Here is a 23,787-nt window from a genome sequence, read left to right as displayed (position 1 = left end):
TTTTTATTTAAATATTGGGAAACTGGATGTCTACATGCAAAAGAATGAAATTGGACTCTGTCTTACATCATACAAAAATCCTAGCTGAAAATGGATTAAAGTCTTAAAAAAGTAATACTTCAAATTAAGACTATTAGAAGAAAACATAAAAGCCTCTGGACATTTGGCAATAACGTGTTGGATATGACACCAAAAACACAGGTAGCAAAAACAAAAATAGATGTCAGACCATATAAAACTAAAGCCTTCTGCACAACAAAGAAACATTCAACAGGATGAAAATGCAACCCACATAATGAGAGAAAGTATTTGCAAATCATATATTTGATAAGGGGTATTCAAAATATGTAAGGAGCTCCTACAACTCAATAGCAAAAATTAAAAATACAAACTAAAAATACCAATAACCCAATCTTAAAAATGGGGAAAGGACTTCAAAAGACATTTGTCCAAAGAATATTTACAAATAGCCAACTGGTATACAAAAAAACTGCTTAATGTCACTAATCATTAGGGAAATGTGAATCAAAACCACAAAAGGATATTGCCTTACTCCTGTTAGGAGGGCCATTAGAAAAAAAAAAAAACAAACAAGATAACAAGTGTTGGTGAGGCTGTGAAGAAATTGTAACACTTGTACGCTATTGGCAGGAATGTAAAATGATGCAGCTGCTATGGAAAACAATATGGAGGTTCCCCAAAAATTGAAAATAGAACTACCATATGAACCATCAGTCCCACCTGTACCTACGTAATATAAGTGAAATGAGAAATCTTGAAGAAAGAGCTTCACTCTATGTTAATTGCAGATTTATTCACAATAACTAAAATATGGAAACAACCTAAATGTTTATCAATGGATGAATAAAATAATTGTGATATATCATACAATGGAATATTATTCAGCCTTAAAATGTAATGTTTTATTTATTGTATTGATCATTGCTCTCCCTAATATGTTAATCTACTCTAAGAAGGAAGTTCACATTGCTATTATATGTAGTCAATTCAATGAAATTCAAGTATTTCTGATGATATCTATTTGAATATCAAACATATAACTTTGTAACATCATTACTTATAGTTTTTAATGAAGGTGATCTTGGAGTCTAGGACACTATATGTAGTATGACCAATTAAATTAGATTTTACGTGTGTGTGTGTGTGTGTGTATTTTTAATGTGTGAGGTTCCTTTTTTTAAAAAAAAATATAGACTTTGTTCTTTGGCTTTTTTGATCACTTTTTTCAAATTGTTTTTGAAATATAATCTAATCCTATTTTGGTATCATAAATTTATAATTTTTTATATCTATGAATATATTACATAGATATATACAAATATATACATATATTGTTTCCTTGGCACACGTCAAAATATATGTTTTTCTCTCCCAATTGTGTATATATACACATTTTGGAAATAAGTGTATTTATAACTACAAATAATACATAATATATATGAAAAGTTTTATTTAAAAAAAATATTTATTTCTAAAGATCAGTAGGGTAGGTCCAGCACCATTTTAATGTTATTCCCTTTGAAAAATTATTTAAAGAGCCCTGAAAATAATCCTTTCAGCTCTCTTAAAAAAAAACTCATTTCATTATCTTATTTTGTAACCAAAATGCATATTTGTAAAAATTTAATGCAGATAATGAAGCATAGCGTTATACCCTGTCAATGAGGACACCAATCATGTGCAAAAATATAAAATGAAAGGACTGCAGTTTAACGGACTACACAAAAATAACAGTCTTGTCATTGCACTTAGCCTGGTTTCCCAGGAAAACAAGAACTATAAAACTATCTAGTGCTCTCATACTTTCGATAGAAAATAAAAGTTAAATGATAATTATAACCATTAGGCTATCAGTCATACTGTCAGTCTCTATAATGTTAATAAATTTGTCCTTTGCAGCCAATTTCAGCAAAGTTTACAATGATCTGAGTCTTGATGCTGGGTAAGAATAAAAAACATCAAGAAAATAGAAGCAAATTTAATACTGAGATGTATAAAGTGCAAATGACAAGAAAATGTCAGGAACTTAGCATTTATTCTTATTTTATTTTAAATATAGATGTCAAATTTTGTAACAAATTTTATGCATGCCCTTGTTTTGAAGGGTATGTGGGCCTTTATAAGATGCATATGGAAAAGAACTTTAATAAAACACATTACCCTTCAACATATCATTTGTTTCCCTATTGAAATATGCCCAGCAGTTCATAGAAACTGCTTGAGCAATAAATGTTTTCCAATATCTCTACTGGAGATCCCTATGTCTTCTTGCCTCATCAGAAATTCTCCTGAAATTATTGGCTATAGACATCATTCTTTCTTCTATTCATTTATTGTTTACTTGGCCCACATCAAAACTATTCCCTGTCATGAATTTTCAACTAAGTACATGCCATCAAATAATACCTTTTCATATCTTTATTGTGAAAAACCACATTCATTACCAATTTTTAGCATAAGTAGATTAATTTTAAAACTGGCTTGGCTTTTTCATCTTCAGAAACTTCTGGTAAGACATCTCCTATCATCTTGTTAGTATGATAACAATTACCATGATGAAAATCTAAAACTATCAGCTTTAAAGTTTTTCATTCTCATCATTCTCTATGCTTTTAATATAATTATATGTATATCTGTAAGAGTGAACCTACAAATTGCATTTTCATGACAGTATAAGAAAGACTTGTCCAAAAACCTTGAATTCAGAAAGTGTGGTCTTGCCTAACAGAAGCATATATATTCTTCTTATCTCTAAGAGTTTGTATCACAAGTGCAGGACTAGTGTATACTGAGATTTTGCTTGTGAAAATTACTTGTGAAAAGTAATTATTTTAACCTTGGAAATTATTTCAATTCTTATTAAAATAGCCAAATGACAATTTTTAAAATGAAACATTATATTCTGAGATATGTCTCCATTCTGCAATAAGGTAATATTTATCTTATCTCTATTTTGGAAATAATAGTTAATGTGCTTTTACTTTATGTATTTTTATTTTTTTAAGCTATTTAAAGCAATATTCAAGAGTTGAGCCTGGAGAATGTGGCATTTGCGTGACATAGTTCTCTCTGTTATTTTGGGACCTTTATATTTGCCCTAACCACTCCAATTGACTGTTCTCGTGATATTTACCTTTCATTTTTATTTCTCTGATTAAATTCCACCTCCCTAGAGAGTCTTCCTCTGAATGCTTCTGCTTAATTATTATCTATCACAGCACAGTTCATGTCATTCGTCATGCTATTACAGTTAGCCTGCGATTTAATAAGTCTGCATTACCCATTAGAATGTGCAGATACGTGAAAAAGATCTGGCCTCTTGGAACCTAGATCGATACTGTCAAAGCACTGTATCAATATGTTGAGGGTCATTGCAGATCAGTGATACCTTCCAGCACATGAAGAACATTCATTCACACATTTACTTAATAATATTTATACAGGTCTCACTTTGCCCAAAAACCAACTGCTCTGTGGTCATGGCACACAATGTAGACAGGGTAACACATGGTTTATGCGGGGTAAAAATGAGAAGCCAACAGGCAATTTCACTAGAGTGTGACATGTGCTGTGAGAGGGCAGGTATAAGATAAAGTGCAATGGGAGCACATATGGAGGGCCAGGAAAAGCTTCCTGGAGGAAGAGACCTGCAAGCTGAGGTGAGAAATATGGTAGCATTTATCTAGGTAATAAGCAAGAAGAGAGCTTTCTAAGTAGAGGGAAGTACATTTCCATAAACCTAGATGAAACTGACATTAAGTTGTATTTAGGAAATTCACAGTCAAGTATAACTGTGGCCCTAGTCTCAGTTATACTTGAATATGAGGTTGAATTTGAGGTTGCAAGACAAAAGATAAATTGTAAAGGCACCCCAACATCCAATCATGAAAGGTCCCATTAATCAAGTGGCATATCACATAAGGAGTGGAGTTGTTGTGTCTTTTATTGTCACCTACAACATTGTATGGGAATATTACAAAATGGATAAAGAAAATATGGTACATACACACTATGGAATACAATGCAGCCATAAAAAAGACAAGATTGTGTCCTTCGCAGGGACAATGGATGGAGCTGGAGGCCATTATCCTTAGCAAACTAACACAGGAACAGAAAACCAAATACCACTTGCTCTCACTTATAGATGAAGCTAAATGATGAGAACATATGGACATGTAGAGGGGAATAACACACACTGGGGCCTATTGGAGGGTGGGGGGTGGGAGGTTGGAGAGGATCAGGAAAAATAACTAATTGGTACTAGGCTTAATACCTGGGTGGTGAAATATCTGTACAATGAACCCCTGTGACACAATTTTACCTATGGAACAAACCTGCACTTGTGCCCCTGAACTTAAAAGTTAAAAAAAGAAAATGAAAGGTGACTTAGGTGTTTTAGACCAAATCATTCAATTTAAAGACTATATCCTGAGAGAGAAAGTTGGATTTCTCATTCTATTTCTCAGATACATACATTTTACTGCTAGCTTTACAAAGAAAAGCTGAGAGCATCTCCAGATCTTAAGACCTAACACGTGAGAAGAGCAAGAAGGAGTTTCGGTATATTTCTTCAGGATTATGTAAAATGAGCTTTCTAAATTTTCTGTAACCTCCTATACATGATGAATAAAGGTCATTCCGACAGGATGTTTCCTGATGTAGTTTAATGCAGGTTCACACACTAGCTGCTATATTTTTTCACAATCCTAACCCATTCATTTCTATCCTTTCTCATGTGTAGTTCTTGGCACAGAAGTTCATTAACATTTGACTAGCATCTAGGTGTAAGCCATTTTACAACTTATATATAGTTTGAAAATGCTACTAGCTTCTGAAACCACCTTCTGATTTGTAAAATGAATATGCTCTTTGGTCGACATCCACATCTAGTACAGGGATTGAGCTAGCATCAGAAGCCAGCTAGCATCCTGAAGCTCAGTACAGTGTTCCTTCCTTATGCTATAATATCTTTCTCAGCTGGATAATGTATGGGGGATGAGATAATAACTGTTACATTTATTTTTCTTTATGTAAAAAGGAGATAGATAGGGAAATTAAAGTAAGTTTTATAAGCTTTAGTACAATTATCATTTTGGTTGTGATGACAGTAAATTGAGATTAAAATATTGTTTCATCTATCCTGGGATATATACAATTGTCTCTGAAAAATATGACAATCCATGGATTTGGTTAGCATACTTTTGTGATATTCAAAGAGTTACATGATAAAACTACATCTGAAATGAAGCAATTTAATGTAGAAATAAGATCAATGTGTTTATTTTCAATAAACATCCTTGCTATCTAAAATTGTTCACACAGTAAAAGCAGAGCAGATTTGTTCAGAATATAGATTCTAATGAACTGATATAAAAACCATTAGTTTAGTTTGACATGTTTAGCCTTGGTATTAGAGCAAAAAAAGAAAAAAGGCTTGCTTGCTTTCTTTGCTTTAGTATGATTTATTTTCAACTCCTCTTTATTTATTTCAATTTTATATAACAGTAACCATGTTCACTCTTTTTGCTATTTTTTTTCAGAAACAATGGTTTTGCTAATTTAATGTTTAAAATAAAAGGACTAACAGATATATAGTTATCTACTATATAAATGATAAAAGAATACTTTAAATAACAGATATGCAGGCACAGAGAATACAAGGTGATCTTTTTAATCTGTGCATAAATCAAATAGGAAAACAGCCCACTGAAGCACATTGGGATTTTTTTGAGGAAAATGTAGCCACCAGGTAAATGATGTTAGAGAAGCGGGGATCATGACTGGGCTTTCTTAATTGGTTAATATGAAACTTTGAATCATCTCCAGGTCTTGTTACCTTTCTTTGGTGTTGCTTTTTATTAATTATGTAGGAATCCCTAGGGAATTAAATTACTCTTTCATGTGCTGTTTGACTGTTTACAACAAAACATCTTCAACTTAATTATTATGTTAATTCTCAATTTTTAAAAATTAAAAAAATTAATAGCCTTATGTATAAGCAATATTGCATAATTTTTTGAGACAGGGTCTTATTCTGTCACCCAGGCTGGAGTGCAGTGGCACGATCATAGCTCACTGTAACCTAAACGTCTAGGCTCAAGGGATGCTCCCACCCCAGCCTCCCAAGTAGCCAAGAGTACAAGCACATACCACTGTGCCTGGCTACATTTTTTTTTTAGTTTTTGTAGAGATAAGGTCTTGCTTTGTTGCCCAGATTTTAAACTCCTGGGCTCAAGAAATCCTCCTGACTCAGCCTCCAAAGTGCTGGGATTATAGGCATGAGCCACCCTGCCCAGCCCGATGTTTTAACTTAATATATAACATCATTGGTTTTTAAGGCACAACATGATTTTATGTATCACCAAGAAAGAGTATAATTATAAGACCTACTGATTGTTACATGCGTCTCAATTTTACATATGTTAAAATGTGAAAAAGGTGTTTTTAGGATTGATGACATAGGATATCTGTTTGGTTAATTCAAATAAATAACAAAAGAGACATTTCTTCAGACTGTTTTGCAATGATAATTTTGGAATGCTGAAAATAGTCTCCAGTAAGTATATAAGATTGCAGCCAAGAGGCATGTCATCATTTGTTTGGTGGGATAGAAGGAGCAAAACATACGCAATGCACTGCATTTTCTATTCTTTAGAGTACTAAACTTTTAAAGGCTGAAATAATGTTCCTTTGATAGTCACATCAGCCTTGTACTATTTCACAAAGCCTTTTCTTATTGCACACTAAGGAAAAAAGAATTTATAATCATTCATAAATATGGCAAAAGGAATTGCATTATAGCTGTCAGTAATACAGGCACACTTTAGAAAAAAAGAATGTGAACTCTACAATCTCCGCATTAGTCAGATTAGACAATTTTTATTTTTATTTTTTTGCTGTGATAACATCTCACCAAAGCTCAATGGCTTAGCACATCAAAACTTAGTTCCTTGATTACCTAAAGTCCCATGAAACTTTTGGGGCTCTACAGGGTAGTTCTTATCAACATAAAATGATTAAACATATAGGTTTTCTTCATATTTTGTACTGCACGTTCAATCTGTGTCCTCTGGGATTACAGAAATGACAAAGAGCTGACAAGCCACATTGGGGCATCAATCCTCTCCAACTACTGTAGCTATGTGACTCTTGACTAACTACAAGGGCAACTGGGAAATGTTGTGTAGCTCATGGATATTTAGTAATCACTAAATTTTCAGAATATTTCTGTAAAACTCTTTCCTCTAGCATATGCCTATTAGGAATATTTTTATAAAACATTGCTTTAATTCTAACAATAATGAAGTTGAAAGTGAGATGTTCTCTGTAATCATGAAACAAAATATTCTTGTGGGTCTCTGGTAAAGTGAACCATTTGCTCCCACCATCTTGCTCAATTTAAACCGAGGTCACACTTCTATTGTAAGTATTAGGCAGAATAACATATATTTATTTACATTTTGGTTTTCTCCTGTAAAGACTATGTTCAATTTGAGACCAGGGTAGCTAGCTATAGTGTTGCCACAGCATTCGTGTTGCCTCCAGGAACAGTGTGTGCTGCAGTGGACTCAGTATCATATGATAATGTATTTAATACATGTCTATTCATAACTCTGGTCACATGTCTAGCTTTCTTTTTTTTGTTTTACTTTTTTAGAAAGATTAGATTTCAGTTCTCTTCATTCTTTGAATTTATATAAATGTATCCCAAATTGATATAATTTTATTAAAGGGATTAGACATTAAAAATTATTATTTATATGTACCTGAACAAAATATGAGAAAATAATTGGTTGGCCAAATTCATCATAAAAGCAAGTAGCTATAATTAAGAAAATTGCAATTGTGTGGAAATACAGAGATTTGAGAGTTCAGTATTGATAAAGTTGTGTGAACTTGAAAGGCTAGCATACATTTTCTGGTTCTCAGTTTTTAATCACTTTTCAGTTCAAATATCACAAGATTTTTCAGGTCTTCTATTATAGATAATACAGGTGTTTTGTCTGTGAGACCCATTGGTATTTAATGTGATTAATATCAATAAATAAATTGAGCACAATTATAATATATACTCAGGTGAAATAAATGTAATCCTAATCTTCCATATAACAAAATAAATTGACTGTTGTTTTGTATCATTTATTATAGACTTTGTATTGTCTATTGTGGACACATAAAAAATTCTGTTTAAGAATGAAGATAGATGTTTCAATGTTTTATAGATATATTTTATAGAAATATATCAAATATCTTATATACATGTGTTTAATGTTGTATGATTTATCACCAATTTGATACTTAAGAACATTAAGCGATTTGTCTTTGAATTGTTGACTGAATCAGAGTTTCTACTGCTGAATCAGTACAATAGCGGTAGCCAAATCTAAGAAATGGCATGTCCTTTGAATTCAAAACAAAACAATACCCTCAAAATTTTAAGCTGCATTTTTAAAGTTTTGCTTTCTTTAATTGTACATATAGTATAACATTATTCATGAATAACAATCAAAACAAATATTTCTAAAGCACTCGTATGAGTCAGGCACCATCCATTTATCTGCCAATATTAGCTCAATCTTCACAGCAACTTGGTAGTATAGCTGGGTTTTATTATCCCTGTTTCACAGTTGAGGAAACTAAGGCTGGGAAAATATTGAGAATATTGCTCAACATCTGGGTCTTCATAATGTGAGCTTTTAAAAATTGTTTGCATAAGATCTTTAGAGTGAAAATAGGTTGGTGTTTGGGTTTTCAGCCTCTTTCTGGACTATAGAGTTCTTTCCAGGCTACCTTGTAAATTTGAGAGTTCAGCATTACTTTCCAATGAGGCCCAAAGATTCAGGAGCTTAGAGTTGTGACTAGACCATTGATGGAGCCATCACAAATGTTTAACCCAACCTGGATCCCAGAGTCTTCACAAATGCTCACTGAAAAAAATTCCCAGGACAGTTTAGACCTCTCATAACTTCTGCTTTGAAACGTAAATAAAGAACCTTCTCAACTTGACTCTCAACTCTGGTACCAAATCCCATACCCCTCTACCAGAAAGTTTACCCAAACAACAGGAGGGAAGAGAAAAGATATTTCAGAACGTCAGAGATCACTTGCTTTACAAGAGGACAGGAGTAATGACATTGTTATCTGTAGGGAAACAAAGGATGGTACCTGAGATATCTGTTACTCAAGAGATCTTCTTGATTTGAAAGAAAACTAACACACACTGAGCTTAAGGGTGTTAAGAATGAATGAAGAAGTAGACCATTTAAATGTGGCTGAAGTTTCTGTCTTTATCACCATGAGATCCTTTTGAGAATCCTAGAATAGGGAATTACGGCAAGTCAATTTAACCATAAATCCTATTCTTGTACATTTCTTTCTTGCTGGTAATTTTATTCAGCAGATCGAGAAAGCAGCTTTATGATAGGAGAGGCTGTATACTCATAATTTTAACAACCTATGATGAGTGATGTCTTTTTCTTATAGCATCTTTTCCTTCTTAATACCGGTAACTTATATGGGATCTGTGTAGTTTGAATGCATTTTACTAACTTCAATACGCTTTAGCTCAACTTTTTGATTTGACCCAAAGGAGTACAAATAGGTCTCATGTATTCCCATGTGCTTTAGAAGGCGGGCCCGACACCAAGAATTTGAAGCAGGCTGGGCATGGTGGATCAGGCCTTTAATTGCAGCACTTTGGGAGACCAAGTTGGGAGAATTTTTTGAGCTCAGGAGTTCAAGACCAGCCTGGGCAAATAGTGAGACCTTGTCTCTACTAAAAAGAATTACAAAAAATATCAGCTAGGCATGGTGGCATGTTCCTGTAGTCCCAGCTACTTGGGATGCTGAGGCAGGATCGTTTGGGCCCGGGAGGTTGAGGTTGCAGTGAGCTGTGATCACACCACTTCAGTCCAGCCTGGGCGACAGAGTGAGACCTGTCTCAAAAAAACAAGAAAACAGACCAGGCGTGGTGGTTCGTGCCTGTAATCCCAGCACTTTGGGAGGGGTGGGTGGATCACTTGAGGCCAGGAGTGGGAGAGCAGCCTGGCCAACATGGTGAAACCCCGTCTCTACTAAAAATGAAAGAATTAGCCAGGCGTGGTGTCATGTGCCTGTAGTCCCAGCTACTCAGGAAACTGAGGTGTGAAAATAACTTAAACCCGGGAGGCAGAGGTTACAGTGAGCTGAGATCTCACCACTGCACTCTAGCCTGGGTGACAGAACGAGACTCCTCAAAAACACAAACAGAAACAAAAACAAAACAAAACAAAACAAAACAAAAATGAAGGAAAGTAACCTGTGTGGAAATAATATAAATAAAACATTGGGTAGTTTGACAAGAGCATAATAATTAATTATATTTTCTGATTTTCAAAAATTTGAATTGCAATAAAAGAAAATTCTGATGTGCTATGTTTTAAATTTTCAGTCACAAATGTGCAAAATAGTAAAATTGACATATTTATTTACCTTTAAAAACAGTGAAGACAAAAGAGTTCTGATAAAACATTCAGGTAATAAAACCTGCTTATAATTTTGACCATATAATTCAATAGTAATCAATTTAATACATCACACATAATAGTAGAAGGAAATAAGAAGTATAGGCAAAAAAGAAAAGGCAGGAAGAAAAACAATATCAGAATGAAAAGGAGAAACAAGCCACATGAACGCAAGGGACCATCACAGATATACTGCAGAGTAAATTGTGCCTACTTATATACTTTTATATAAATTTATCTTAAAATTATACATCAATTATTGATAACAATTATATTAGAAAACACCATGTGACTATATGTTCAATGACAGAAGTTACCCTTTCCTTACGAAATAGGTTAAAAATAGAAAATAAACATAGTTTAAAATAAGGATGGAATACAACTATCATAAAACACTAATCAAAGTAGCTGGAAGACATTATTGATGTTAGGAACAGGACAGTTCAGACAAGAAATATTTCCATGGAAAAATAGAATATTACATAACCATAGAGGTTGATACACCATAAAGACATACTAATCCTTAATATGTATGTACTCTACAACCGAGACTCAACATACGTAAAGCAAAAGTAACTGAAAGAAGATATGTACAAATTTATAATAATGCTGGGAAAACTTAACATTTTTCTTACAGTAATCAAAACACAAATAGACAGGATATCATTAGGTCATGAAGACCAGAACATCACTATCAAATGTCAGTTTGTCTGAATTGACATTTATAGAACACTTCACCCAATAAGATAAAAATATTCATATTTTTCAAGTGACATAAAATATTAATCACCAAAAATTATTTTCTAGTACATAAAACAAACCTCAGATGTTGAAAATATTGAAAATATACAACTTATAGTCTCTAATCACATTATTATCCCTGAAATCAGTCATAAAAAGTATCTGAAAAATCTACAAATATTTGGAAACTAAACAACAGACCTTACTAAGATATTTCTACATAAATTTATGGATCTATGAGGAGGAAAAGCTTAAAAGTATTTTTAATTGAGTGAAATGAAAACAGAATTGTATCACTCAATGTCCAGTCAGCCATGGCAACATATCAAAATGTGTAGGATGCAGTTAAAGCAGTGTTTTTGGAGAGAAACATATAGCATCAAATGCTTATATTGGAGAAGATGAAAGGTTTTATATCAATGATCTAAAATTTGACTTAAAGTGGAAAAGCAAAGTAAATCCAAATAAAAAATAAATAAAAACAGAGACAATTTAAAAATTTGAAACCGAAAGACAAAAGAAATATTTTAAAAGAAATATCTTTTTGATACAACCAATAATATTGATAAATGTATAGCCAGAGTGATAACAAACTGAGAAACAGAAGACACAAATTGTCAAGTTAAAAATCCTATCAGTATACCACCACATAGCTGAGATATGTAAAAGGGTAAGAAGTGTACATTATAAACAACATTATGCCAAAAAATTGTAACTGAGATGAAATTGATGTATTCCTTGAAAGATACAAATTGCCAAAATTTACTCAAAAAGGAAGAGACAACCAGAATAGTACTATACCTACTAGAGAAATTAAACTCATTGTTAAAAAAATTAAACTCCAGCGGTGGAAACTACAGGCCAAGATATGTTAACCAACTATTAAAAATTTAAGGAAAACATACCAATTGTACCATAAAAACAATTTCAGAAAGTAGGAAAGGAGTGAATGCTTTCCAACCCACATTGTGATACGTGGCATATCCTGAAATCAAAACTAGTAAAGACCTTACAGGGAAAGAAAACTGTAAACTAACATCCCTGACGAGCACAGATGCAAAATTTCTCAAAATATATGGGGAATTAAATATAACAGTATACAAGAAAGATCATAAAGCGAGATTTACCCAATGCAAGCAAGACTGCATCAACATTTGAATAATGAAAATCAATCGAGGTAACTAACAATATCAAAAACAAAAACATAATTTGATTCTCTTCATAAATACAGAAAAAGCAATTGGGAAAACTCAACTTCCATTCATTATAAAAACCCAGAATAAAACAAATCTTCCATAACCTGATTAATAGCATCTACAAAATATGTATAGCTAACAATATAACATAACTGTGAAAGACAGTATTTTCACTAGGACCAGAAACATGGCAAAGATGTTCACATTCACCACTCCTATTAAGCATCATATTGGAGATCAATGAAGAAAAAATAATCTTTTCATGAAACATCGAAGGGCGTGTTGGGCAGGTGAATCAGCACAGCTGTAGGGAATCATCTCATTGCTGAGGGAGCTCTCAACAAAAGGCTCCTGCAGTTTTTTGGCCCTAAGATCCTGGACTAGGAGAAGGGGAAGTTCTAGGAGTTGAAAAGTACTGAGAACTGAGTCAGAGTGGAGAAAAGGGTCTTCAAGCTACCTCCCTTTCTTCTGATAAGTCCAAAGGTACCTGAGAGAGGGCCTCAATGGAACCCCAATTCCCCATAAAGAGACTTCCAGATAGAAGCACCTAAGCTGGGAATGCAGAGGTGCCTGAGTCCTTGACTGCCCTTTCCTGAAGAGACCGAAATCGGTGGGCTATGCCCCAAGCCTGGTGTGGGGAGGGCAGCTTTCCCCATGAGGCCTGCCTGATGAAGCCTTTGCTATTGCCTGTGGTTGGGCCTGAAAAATAACCCTGGGTTTTTAGCCAGAAGTCAGAATACTTACATGTCATTTAAAAAGTGTTATTTTTCCTATTGTTATTGGAATTTATTGTATTTATAAAAGAAATGAACATCTTCTCATTATTTCATAGACCTGAATCCAGTAATCTATACGAGCATTGTCTGTACTGAAGAAACCCATCAGAAAAATTGTCAGGGCATGCAACATCACTTAAGGATCATTTTTAGATAACTGTGTTCAACTGACTCCTTGGTTATAATCTATTCAGGTTTTAATTGTCTTCTTAAAACAATTTAGAAATTGATATTTGATTAGAGTTTAATGAAGAAAAAAAGAGTCACTTCTTTATATATCTCAAATGTCAGATGTTTTAATGTGGAGAATTAGAGGCATGTGAAATATTTGAAAGAAAAGGCTAGGGGAGTCAGGTACCTGGATCTGGCACTGACAACCTCAGCTTCTATATCACCAGCACAGATTTCCAAAGCTCACCTAGAAGCCACTGAAAACCACCTGTCTGCTATCCTTGCACGCATCTGACTGCAACTGTCTTCAACAAATATGATTTTAACTGCTTTTCCATTTCCTATATTTCATACAAGAGCCTCTTCTAGGACATAGATTGGCATAAAGGCAAAGAGTATATGAAAATTTACAACAGACACTGAGGTACACAGAAAAGGATTATCCAATGATAAAAGGAAACATGAAAGAAAGGCATGAGGCTTCATCAAAGAACTGGATAGTGGAGACAGTATAATGGGGCTGCCCATAATTTTATGATTTTTCATTCTTTACCCTTGGGTAGATTCTATGCCTGTGGGACTAATAAGCTTTGATTTAGGCATGCCCTGAATGGTAAGAGGTCCAGGAAAAGCTTAAGCAGGAAAGGGAATGAATTCACTCAGTTAACTACTACAATGAGAAAAAAAAAAAAAAACCAACACTCAAAGCAACATTTTAACAGATGGTTAATCAACAATGTCATCTTCCATTAATATCAGGGTTAATAAATTCATAAATACATGAAAAATTGGTAGAGAAATTCAACCAAAACCACTGTCACTTTTTTTAAAAAAAGAGCTACTTTAGATACTATTTTGAAGATTAATATGGTACTTTGACTAAAATTTTCATCCAGAATATAATTTTCAAAGGCATTTTCGTATTAAAAATCACATTGTTCAGTAGAAGAAAAAAAGGAATGCAAAACAGTATATTTAATTTACTGTAAATATTTAGATGACTCACAATAAAGAATGGATTTCTTTTTCCTCTCTTGTATTAAAGCAATTATGCAGAGTTTTGGTCATTGTTTTATATTTTTAGTAGATTTTTGCCTTTCATCTAATTCCTCTAAAAATCTATGCCATGACCTAGCTCTTTGTTTGTCAGGTCTATCGGGGTAATGCAAGTCAATTAAATTTCAGCAGAACATGTAATTACTGTTGGGAGTCCCTCTGCAAGATTTTCAATTTCTCTTTAGGGATTTAGAACTGAACAATGAATAATTTTGGTTTAATTAAAATTCAAGTACCAAATCCCTCAAGGCTCATTTTACAGATATCTGCCAATCAGTCAATTGACAGACTCATAAAACTCTTGCTCACTCTGTGAGTATCTTTTCCCTAATGTTATAACCCCCCAATGAAGGTCCTTTGTTTGCTGATATTTCATCCCACATATCTTGTAATTTGGCAATCTCATAATGAAAGAAGTGACATCCTATTCCAAATTAATGACTTACGTGCAGCATGTGCTACAGTCCCAATCTGCACTAGTCTCTCTTGCATGATGTAAGACAACAATGTGGCGATTTTCTTTCCTCTCTTAGTGTTACTATCACATCATTTACAGCAATACTTGAAAACTAAGTGACCTTCTCGCTGAAACCAACATTACACGTTGAAGAGCCTATTTATTCACTTAATTATTTGTTAAATATTTATTGATAAGCTACTATGTCACAGTCAACCTCTATCTGCTGACAGTACAAAAGAGAGACAAATATATTGACTGGGTAAGTGAAAGGTATGACAAAATCCAATCAAAAACATCAAAGAAAGTTTAAGTGATTCTGATCTGACACTTGAGTGAGTAGGAGGTAGCAAGGTAAGGAGTTTGTAGATGTGGGATGATATCCCTTAGGCATGTGTAATCAGGCGCTGGGTAAAATGTGGGAAGAAAATTGTGGAGACATTTGCCAGGTGTAAAAATTATGGGTATGGGGGGGTTGAGAAAATTATCCAGGTGAAGTAAATAGTGTGTGAGGTAGTGATTAGAAGAAGCACAACACTTTATAGAATTAAGATAAATTTCTTAGAGATTATTCACTACAAGGGGACTAGATTATTACAAATCAATAACTAAAAAAATTTTTAAAGTAGATTTTGTTTTAAAGAAAGGAAAAGGAATTCATGATTTTTATAGAGAGAAGTGATAAAAGTTAATCTGTAAGTCTTAATGATAATTTTTTCATACTCATAGGAAGTGTATTAAATTTCACTTGTGGAGTGACTAGCGAAATTCAGAACTCGAATATTGGCTGGATTGCTTCATCTGTAATTTTTACACTTGGAAAATAGCTTCACAATTTTCCTCCCACATTTGACCCAACTCATGATTACACACACTACAAATTTAGACACATTAACAAATATCACTGTATCCCAGATGAGGAATATAGTCCACTTAAGTACCAATTGACATAAACACAAAGAAATGCATAGTTATAAAATCCATTGAATATTCAAGCTGGTAAATAATTTAACAATATTTCATTTTTAGAGGAATATTCTAGGCCTTCAAGTTGGAGGACCCACTAGAGTGCTGCCATCCAAATGGGTAAGTGAAGGGCTTGTTCAAGAGAGTAAAGAATTGTCTATAGAGATTATAAAAATGACAAAAAAGTTACATGAATATCATCTGTCGTCAAGTTGTAAAGAACATGAATATCACACTTGATGAGTCAGAATGACCTTCAATATCAGCTAAAATTAATCAGGACCACAGTATATTGTCTTTTATATATAAGGAATAACTCCAATCTTTCTATAGAAATGTTTGGTTTAAGTATTAGAATAATATCCAACAACATCGAAAGAAAAGCTGTAGAGATAAGATTTGACATAATCATGAGTAGTATCACCAAAGTAAAAAAATCTACACTCTTACAATAATGCCATATGTATGAACAGAACCAGAAAAGAGCATTGTAGTTTCTAATGTGTCCAAGATATATGGCTTCAATAGAATAATAGCAGAAGAGCATAATGATTATAATAACTGAGAGGCACAAAGACATTCTTCTAAGTATATTCCTTATGTTGCTAAAAGCTATTTCTTGATTTCTTTGATATCCATAGCACTGTGGTGAAGATTTTACATGGATTATCTAATTTATCTTCACAGCACCCTGAAGAAAGTTTGTTATGACCCACATTATGTAAATGAGGTTTCTAAGGTATAAAGTGGCTAAGAATCTTTCCCAAATTCTTACCAGTGTTGGAGGCAGGATTCTGAGCATGGTTTGAGCTAACTTACTCCCAGTATTTTATATATAAAACATTCTAAATATTTTACTTTTTAGTAAAATGAGAAAGCCAGCTTATACTGGTTATTGAGAGTACGTTATTAAATTTCCAAGAATTTTCTAAGTGAATGGCATCATGTTGACAGTTTGAAAGAATCCATAGTGGGGATATTTAGATGACAGAAATCTAAAAATATTATAAATCAGGGTCATTTTAAAAAGTTGGTTGTCAAACATTTAACAGTGCACGTATAGATATATTAAGCCAAGTAGATGAGAAGAGAAGCAAACCATGGTAAGGTCACAGAGTGTGTTAGGATATACGTGTGAGGCAGTGCTCCTTTCACAGGGGCACTAGCTGCGGGGTATCTGTTCCTGTAGACCCTTGATTTGGCGGTGGATGAATAAAGTACACTGACACACAGATACTCTGCTCTGCCAGTCCAGCTGAGGGTCCTAGCCATTTACAGGCTCCCTGTTGAGTCCTGTAAACAGTTAAGACCTGGCCCTGATCAGCTAGTGAGACTCACATTTATTCAGTAAGACTAATTAACAAAAGTTGTGAGTAAACACCACTAGAGGGTAAAGACTAAAGGCCAGGTTCTGAGGCCTAAAGCAAACACTATTCGCGGGTAATAAACTTCCGGGGACCCCTGAGTAGGAGGCAGTAAAGTATCCGCGGTAGGACAAAGGTCAGTCTTAAGCCCATATAAGTAAACAGGCTGGTAAGATAAATTTCCCATATTCCTTTGTCCTTGGACCCTAATCTTTCTGGCTCCTGCAAAGAGACCCTGGCTGTCTTCAGTCAAGCAATCTGAAGCTATGCAAACTCTTAGGCCTTCCAAGAGAGTTTTTGGCTATTAATATAACTATCTTTAATATTTTTTCCACCAGTCTGATTGAACCACAACATATGTGTATATTCTGCAGTATGTTGAGAGATTATGTTGTGCTGTAATAAATACAGCTTGAAAGATGAATTATGTAAACCATATAAAAAGAAAATAATTTAAGATGCAGATGTTTCAATAAGTACATGGTCAGTGTGTGTGTGTGTGTGTGTGCACATGCATGTGAGCCCACGTATGTTGGGGAAGCAACGTTAGTTAACTGGAGGCAGAAAAATTTGGTTTGGTAATAAAAATCATAAAACAAATACATGCATCAGAGTTTATCAGAGTAAGGTTGTGATTGTGTTACTGGAGTGTCCTGAATATCACCAGAATATTTTTTCCCTGCAAAATGTGCACAGAAGTAAAGAGAAAGGGTCAAGAACCAAGGAAGGTGCTAAAAACAGAGGTATTGTACTCTTTGAGGTGGTAGCTGACCAGTAGGAAAGCTCTGGTCTGAGGAGCAGTTCAAGTATAGGCTTCCAGAAATTCGGAAAAGACTTCTGGCACAAAATCTGAATAGCGCTGGTCCTAAAGTCTGTTTACTGCTCCTTTTATTTTTTCTAACCTTTGGATTGTAGAAATTAAGAGTAAACATTTCATACAAAGTCTCCCTTGTCTCTTCTAACCCTGTAGTATCTTACTCGCTTTACCTGTGAAAGAATGCACCACAAAGTTGTAAGGGAATGAAAAATATTTACTATTATAAGAATAATCTATTTAAAGTAAAGTTTATAAAGCTAAAAATTTAAAATAATCACTAGAGTTACTTGGTATCCAGATATATTTAGATTCAAAATTTACATGATGATTATTAGAAAACTTTCAATCATTTGATTAGAGATAATTAGTTTTAATCTATTAGACTCTCCTATGACAAAACTGAACATAATTTGATTGTTCATACATAAGAGTAATTTCTTCATGCAATAATTATTGACTCTTGATAATTGTCAATTATTAAAATAAATATTCCTCTTAAAAGACCCTACTGATCCAACAACTGATTACTATGGCATCCCTCATCAGAGGAAGAGTTATTTAACAAATTACTATTTCTCAATGACTCTGCATCTAGATATACAACAAAAAAGTATAATAAGTTTTTATTTCAAATTCATGGAGAATATACATAGCATTAAGAGCAGGAATGGCTGTCAAAATAGAGAGTATTTATTTGCCTTTTCTGCTAAGATTTAGAACACTATTTTTTAAAAAATCTGGCACTATATTTGAATAGAATTTTAGAACCTATTAGAAGTTTCCACATTCAGCAACTTGCTTGGTAATCATACCTCCCCTATGAGATAGTAATGTAGATATCATAACAGTATATTTACAAATGAAGAAATCAAAAAATGAAAATATTAAGAAACTATTCGCCCAAAATCATTGCTATGGGACTATAAGTAAATACATCCACTTTTATGTAGTCATATTTTCCCTATTGTGTACAATGAAGACTGGTGGCTTATGTCTGTACTTCCATATCATGTACTATTTTTTAACATTTAGATATTATAGTTATAAAGAAAAAAAGGATAACAGAAGGAAACGAGAAAAGAAAGGAAGACAATTAACAACTGAAAAAAGGGAAAGAATTAAAATCGGTTTTATAGTATAGATATTTCTGTAACTAAATATGCTGTTCATCAATAGTTAAACGTCATGTTGGAAAATTTTCTATATATGTTTCTTGGAACAGTTTCTGCATGAGTTTAATCATAACGAGTTTTTAAAAAGTTGTAGCAAGGCTAACATTTTGTGAAACAAAATTTGCTGAGTAGCACTTTTATTTTTTATGAGAGCATTTCCCCAAGAACTGAGTAAATGAGAATTTACTCCACAACAATAGATACACTTTGATCCAGAGGCAGTAGAAGATATACTACATTATCCCCATATGCTCTTTGGAAATGATATTATTCATTTCAGTATTCAAACAAAGGGTAATTTGTAAAGGTTGCAGGCTCTGCAGAGTCATTTCGTCAAATTGTTAAAGCTCTCTGATTTCTTTAGGGACTGTTTCAACTGTCACGCCATTCAGGACACATCCAGAGGCCAGCTCATTTGACAGTAGTTTGGGGAAACATATTTGTCTGACTATCAATTTCCTGTCACTTTCCATGCCATCTTTATAAATTATTGAAGCAATTGTAATAACGGAGAACACAGTGATTTTCAATGTGCCCTATTTGACTATAATAAGAGACTCTACAAAAGCAGTGATGCATTAAAGCTTGTATTATTTGATCAGTACTTCTTGAGCCATTTTCTTATAAATATCCATCAGTCTGATAGACTTTTCCTGTAAAAGTTAAACATAATATCCGAAATATTTTTAGTGGTTTAATGCTTCATAAAAATAAAAAAGAACGATTATTTTGCGATAGTTTCATATTACAGAGTAGAAAAATAAACCACCAAGAAGTTAAATGACTCTCCAAAATATCCTAGAAAATTAGTGGCAAAGACATAGCCATAACTGGAATTCCTGATTCTTAATGTAAGGCTGCTTTTCGTCAGAACCTGGTAAATCCATTTTCAACTCAATGTTATTCAAAACACTTTAATTCTGATATGTAATGGTTGAGACTAAGGGCTCTGGAGCGCATTTGCCTGGCGCCACTACTTGGAAGCTCGGACCTGGAGCAGGTGACAGAACCCGTCTGCACCTCAATTTCCTCATTTTCAAAACTGAGTTTTGAATGGAGCGTAACTCAGAGTTAAATAAATTAATATGAATTCTAATTTTAAGTGCATAAACAATGTCTTGCACGATTCTCAAAATGTTAATCATTATTATAACGTTTTGATTAGTGATTATTTATGGAACATAACAAACCACTCCAGAATTCAGTGGCTTAAAGCAATAATTTTTGTTAATGAATCTGCAATTTAAAGAGGTATTGGGGGTTTTTACTTGTCACTGCCTCTCATTGTGTCATCTGAGGAGTCTTGGATAGTGTAATTGTTATGGATTGTATTGCATGGTGCTCAGAAAACTTAGATTCTAATTTATTGATACTTTGTACTTCTTGATATTCATTTTGTGGTTTAACACATAGTCAATGATTTTTGTTTGACTGTTTTTGTCTCAAGCGTGGTTTAAAAAATGTGTTCTTTAATTTTTTTGCAGAATTCTCTGGATGTCTATTACATTAAGTGTTTATTGTGTTAAATCTCTGTATCTTAACTACGGTTTTATCTAGAGATTTTGAGAGAGTAAATTTAGAATACTGCACTTTTATACTTTTTTGGCATTTTTTTCAGTTTAGATGTTTTCACGTACAGAAAGATTCAGATTATTTTTTTCCTAAATGTAAAATTTTCCTACATTTTATCATTAAGGAAAAAATAATTTTATTTGTACATCTTATAATTAGCAACATTCTTTGTTAGTGTTTTCCTGATATACATTCCATATTTTTACTTTATTTTTTCTGTTTAATTACATGCTTTATATATAAATATATACTTAAAATTTATGTCACAGCTTTTTTATCACCATCATAATCTCTGCTTTGAAGAGGTAATTTTAATGTTTCAGTTTATTTTAGTTATAAATACAATGGAAAATTTTTCTCATTTTATTTTGTGTTTTCTACTTGGTATGCTTTCCTTTTATTTTCCTCCTCATCAATTCTTCTATAAAATTTACCAAATTCTGTTAGTTACCTAATTTTCTTCTACAATTTTGAAATGTATCCATCTTTATATTACTTTTACAGCAAACCCTTTGAAATTTTAATTGATTTGTCACAGTGTAATGTTGTTATCTCCTTTCTACCAAATAATAAATGCACAAAATAACATTATTCTATTTTTTTCTATCCTCAATATTTCTTTGTTGTTTTAGTTTTAGCTTGTTTTTGGTAATCCAGCAACAAACAATTTCTGTAAATGTATAATCAAAGTTCGTAGAATTTTACTTTGACAGATATTTATGAAAATCTACAATCACATACCAAAGTAAAAAAATAGTAAACTGAATCCACGCTCAGCAACCATCAGATTTTTATCAGTATTTTTTTGTTTATTCTTCACCCAACCTTTTTCGCTGCAGTATTTTAAAGCAATTTCTACCAATCACATCATTTTACCACAGACACTCAATTTTGCATAGCAAAGAGATGAAAATATTAGTATCCTTTAAAGTTAATATTCAGAGTTTTTTAAATGAAGAATTTCATTTAATTTCCCCCTGTAATATCTGATTACACATGGTAAGTCTGTTTTTACATTGTGCTACTTCCTTATTTTTTAATACATGCAATGTGCGCTTAATATTCTACTTCTAGATGGACCAAATGTATATATGATACATATATGCTCCTTGATCTTGATTTTTTTTAAATTTTTTTGTCTGTGGTTCTCAGGTCTTCCTTTAATAACTGCAAATTTACAGTCATTATCCTCGCAAATATTATCTTATTCTATCACTCTGTTCATGATATTTTATCAGACCCTTTAAATCTGTTACCCTTCTTTCTTAAACTGCTTCATTGCTTTTATCTCTATTTTCATTAATTTTATCACAAAATTCTCAGCTGCATTCTATGTTATTCTTTTGGCTCTTTTTTTCATTTCTGTAAAAATCTCCTAAAGTTTATAAATTCAACACTTCTTTATAAACCTTTACTTATTTTTTTCAGTGCGTATTGCATCTTATGGCAACATATATTCATAACAAGAAGTTTTCATTATTTTTTATCCAAATTTGTTTTTTTATTCATTCTCTTTTTGCTATTTCATGGTTTCTATTCTTTTATCTTTTCATTCGTTTAAATACATTTGTGTACCTTCCAAATTGTTGTGTTATCTCCTTACTCATAGGTGCTATTCTTTCGCATGCTAAATCTTTCGCCTGCTAAATCTTTCTTGTGGTGGTTTGTTTCAGTGTATGTTTTATAACTTTTGATACTGAGCTCACCATCTGTAAGCATTTACTTTCCTGTGGAGTCCAATGTGTGCTCTATAATTGAGCATTCAACAAATTTTTGACTTTTCCAAGGCTCCAGAGTTTTCACTATTATGGGATCAGCTTTCATGATCAGTCTTCATAATTTAGAATTTCATTAAGACATGAGCATTTTAAAATTTCTTAAAGAATAGACAAGATTTTAAGCAACTATTTCTTTTCTCAGTCACAAATTTCTTGCCATATCACAGGTCAAAAGAGGAAGTTGATCTAACCCCACTTTCATGACTAGCCATCTCATTGATGTTTCCACTTTACGCAAAAGGCTCAGTAGAAGTTTTTCCTACATTAAAACCTGAATCTCATCCCATAGGACCAATATACTGTCTGCTATTCTCATTAGCTCCCAAATTGTTAGCTCCCACTCTGTGCACCAGTTTGAAGTTACTTCTTTTTCTCTGATGCCCAGGGACTCTAGTGTATTTCATTCATGTCTGAACATGTATTTTAAACATCATAATGTTAATTTCAGTGTATTACTGTGTATATGTAGCAAGGGTAGGAAATTTGCAGCCCAATATTTTGTCTAAAATAGCTATAATTGTATAATTTATTAACAGTTCTCTTTTCAGGCCGGGTGTGGTGGCTCACGCGTGTAATCCCAGCACTTTGAGAGGCCAAGGCAGGCAGATCATGAGGTCAGGAGATAAAGACCATCCTGGCTAACACAGTGAAACCCCATCTCTACTAAAAAATACAAAAAATTAGCCTGGCGTGGAGGCGGGCACCTGTAGTCCCAGCTACTCGGGAGGCTGAGGCAGGAGAATGGCGTGAAGCTGGGAGGTGGAGCTTGCAGTGAGCCAAGGTCACCCCACTGCACTCCAGCCTGGGAGACAGAGCTAGACTCCATCTCAAAAAAAAAAAAAAAAAAAAAAAAAATTATCTTTTCAAAATTAAGTGATTCAACAAAATGTCATCTAAGGTGTTTTAAAAATAAAACATGTTTATGCAGTTACCTTATTAATCCAAAACAACTCTGTCAGCATTACACATATTACATGGAAATTATTTGTGTTGAATGGTAGAAACAATATATATTATTAAGTGATTAATGTGGGGGGGTGGAGCCAAGATGGCCGAATAGGAACAGCTCTGGTCTCCAGCTCCCAGCCTGAGCGACACAGAAGACGGGTGATTTCTGCATTTCTGCTTGAGGTACCGGTTTCATCTCACTAGGGAGTGCCAAACAGTGGGTGCAGGACAGTCAGTGAAGCGCACTGTG

The 23,787-nt window shown here is 33.4% G+C and overlaps 1 long non-coding RNA gene across 1 annotated transcript in view; it reads left to right on the top strand.

Moving 5' to 3' along the window:
* LOC131383410 (uncharacterized) overlaps positions 1-23,208 on the top strand; it is a 110,786-nt gene extending 87,578 nt beyond the window's left edge. Inside the window, exons 4-5 of the long non-coding RNA XR_009213410.1 lie at positions 15,950-16,006; positions 23,126-23,208. This is a non-coding gene — a long non-coding RNA (uncharacterized LOC131383410). The remainder of the gene's footprint in view (positions 1-15,949; positions 16,007-23,125) is intronic.
* The last annotated feature ends 579 nt before the right edge of the window (positions 23,209-23,787 follow it).

This window comes from Hylobates moloch, unplaced genomic scaffold (assembly GCF_009828535.3).
Source record: "Hylobates moloch isolate HMO894 unplaced genomic scaffold, HMol_V3 SCAFFOLD_4, whole genome shotgun sequence".
NCBI classification, from domain to species: Eukaryota; Metazoa; Chordata; class Mammalia; order Primates; family Hylobatidae; genus Hylobates; species Hylobates moloch.
This window is presented reverse-complemented; position numbering and strand designations above follow the sequence as displayed.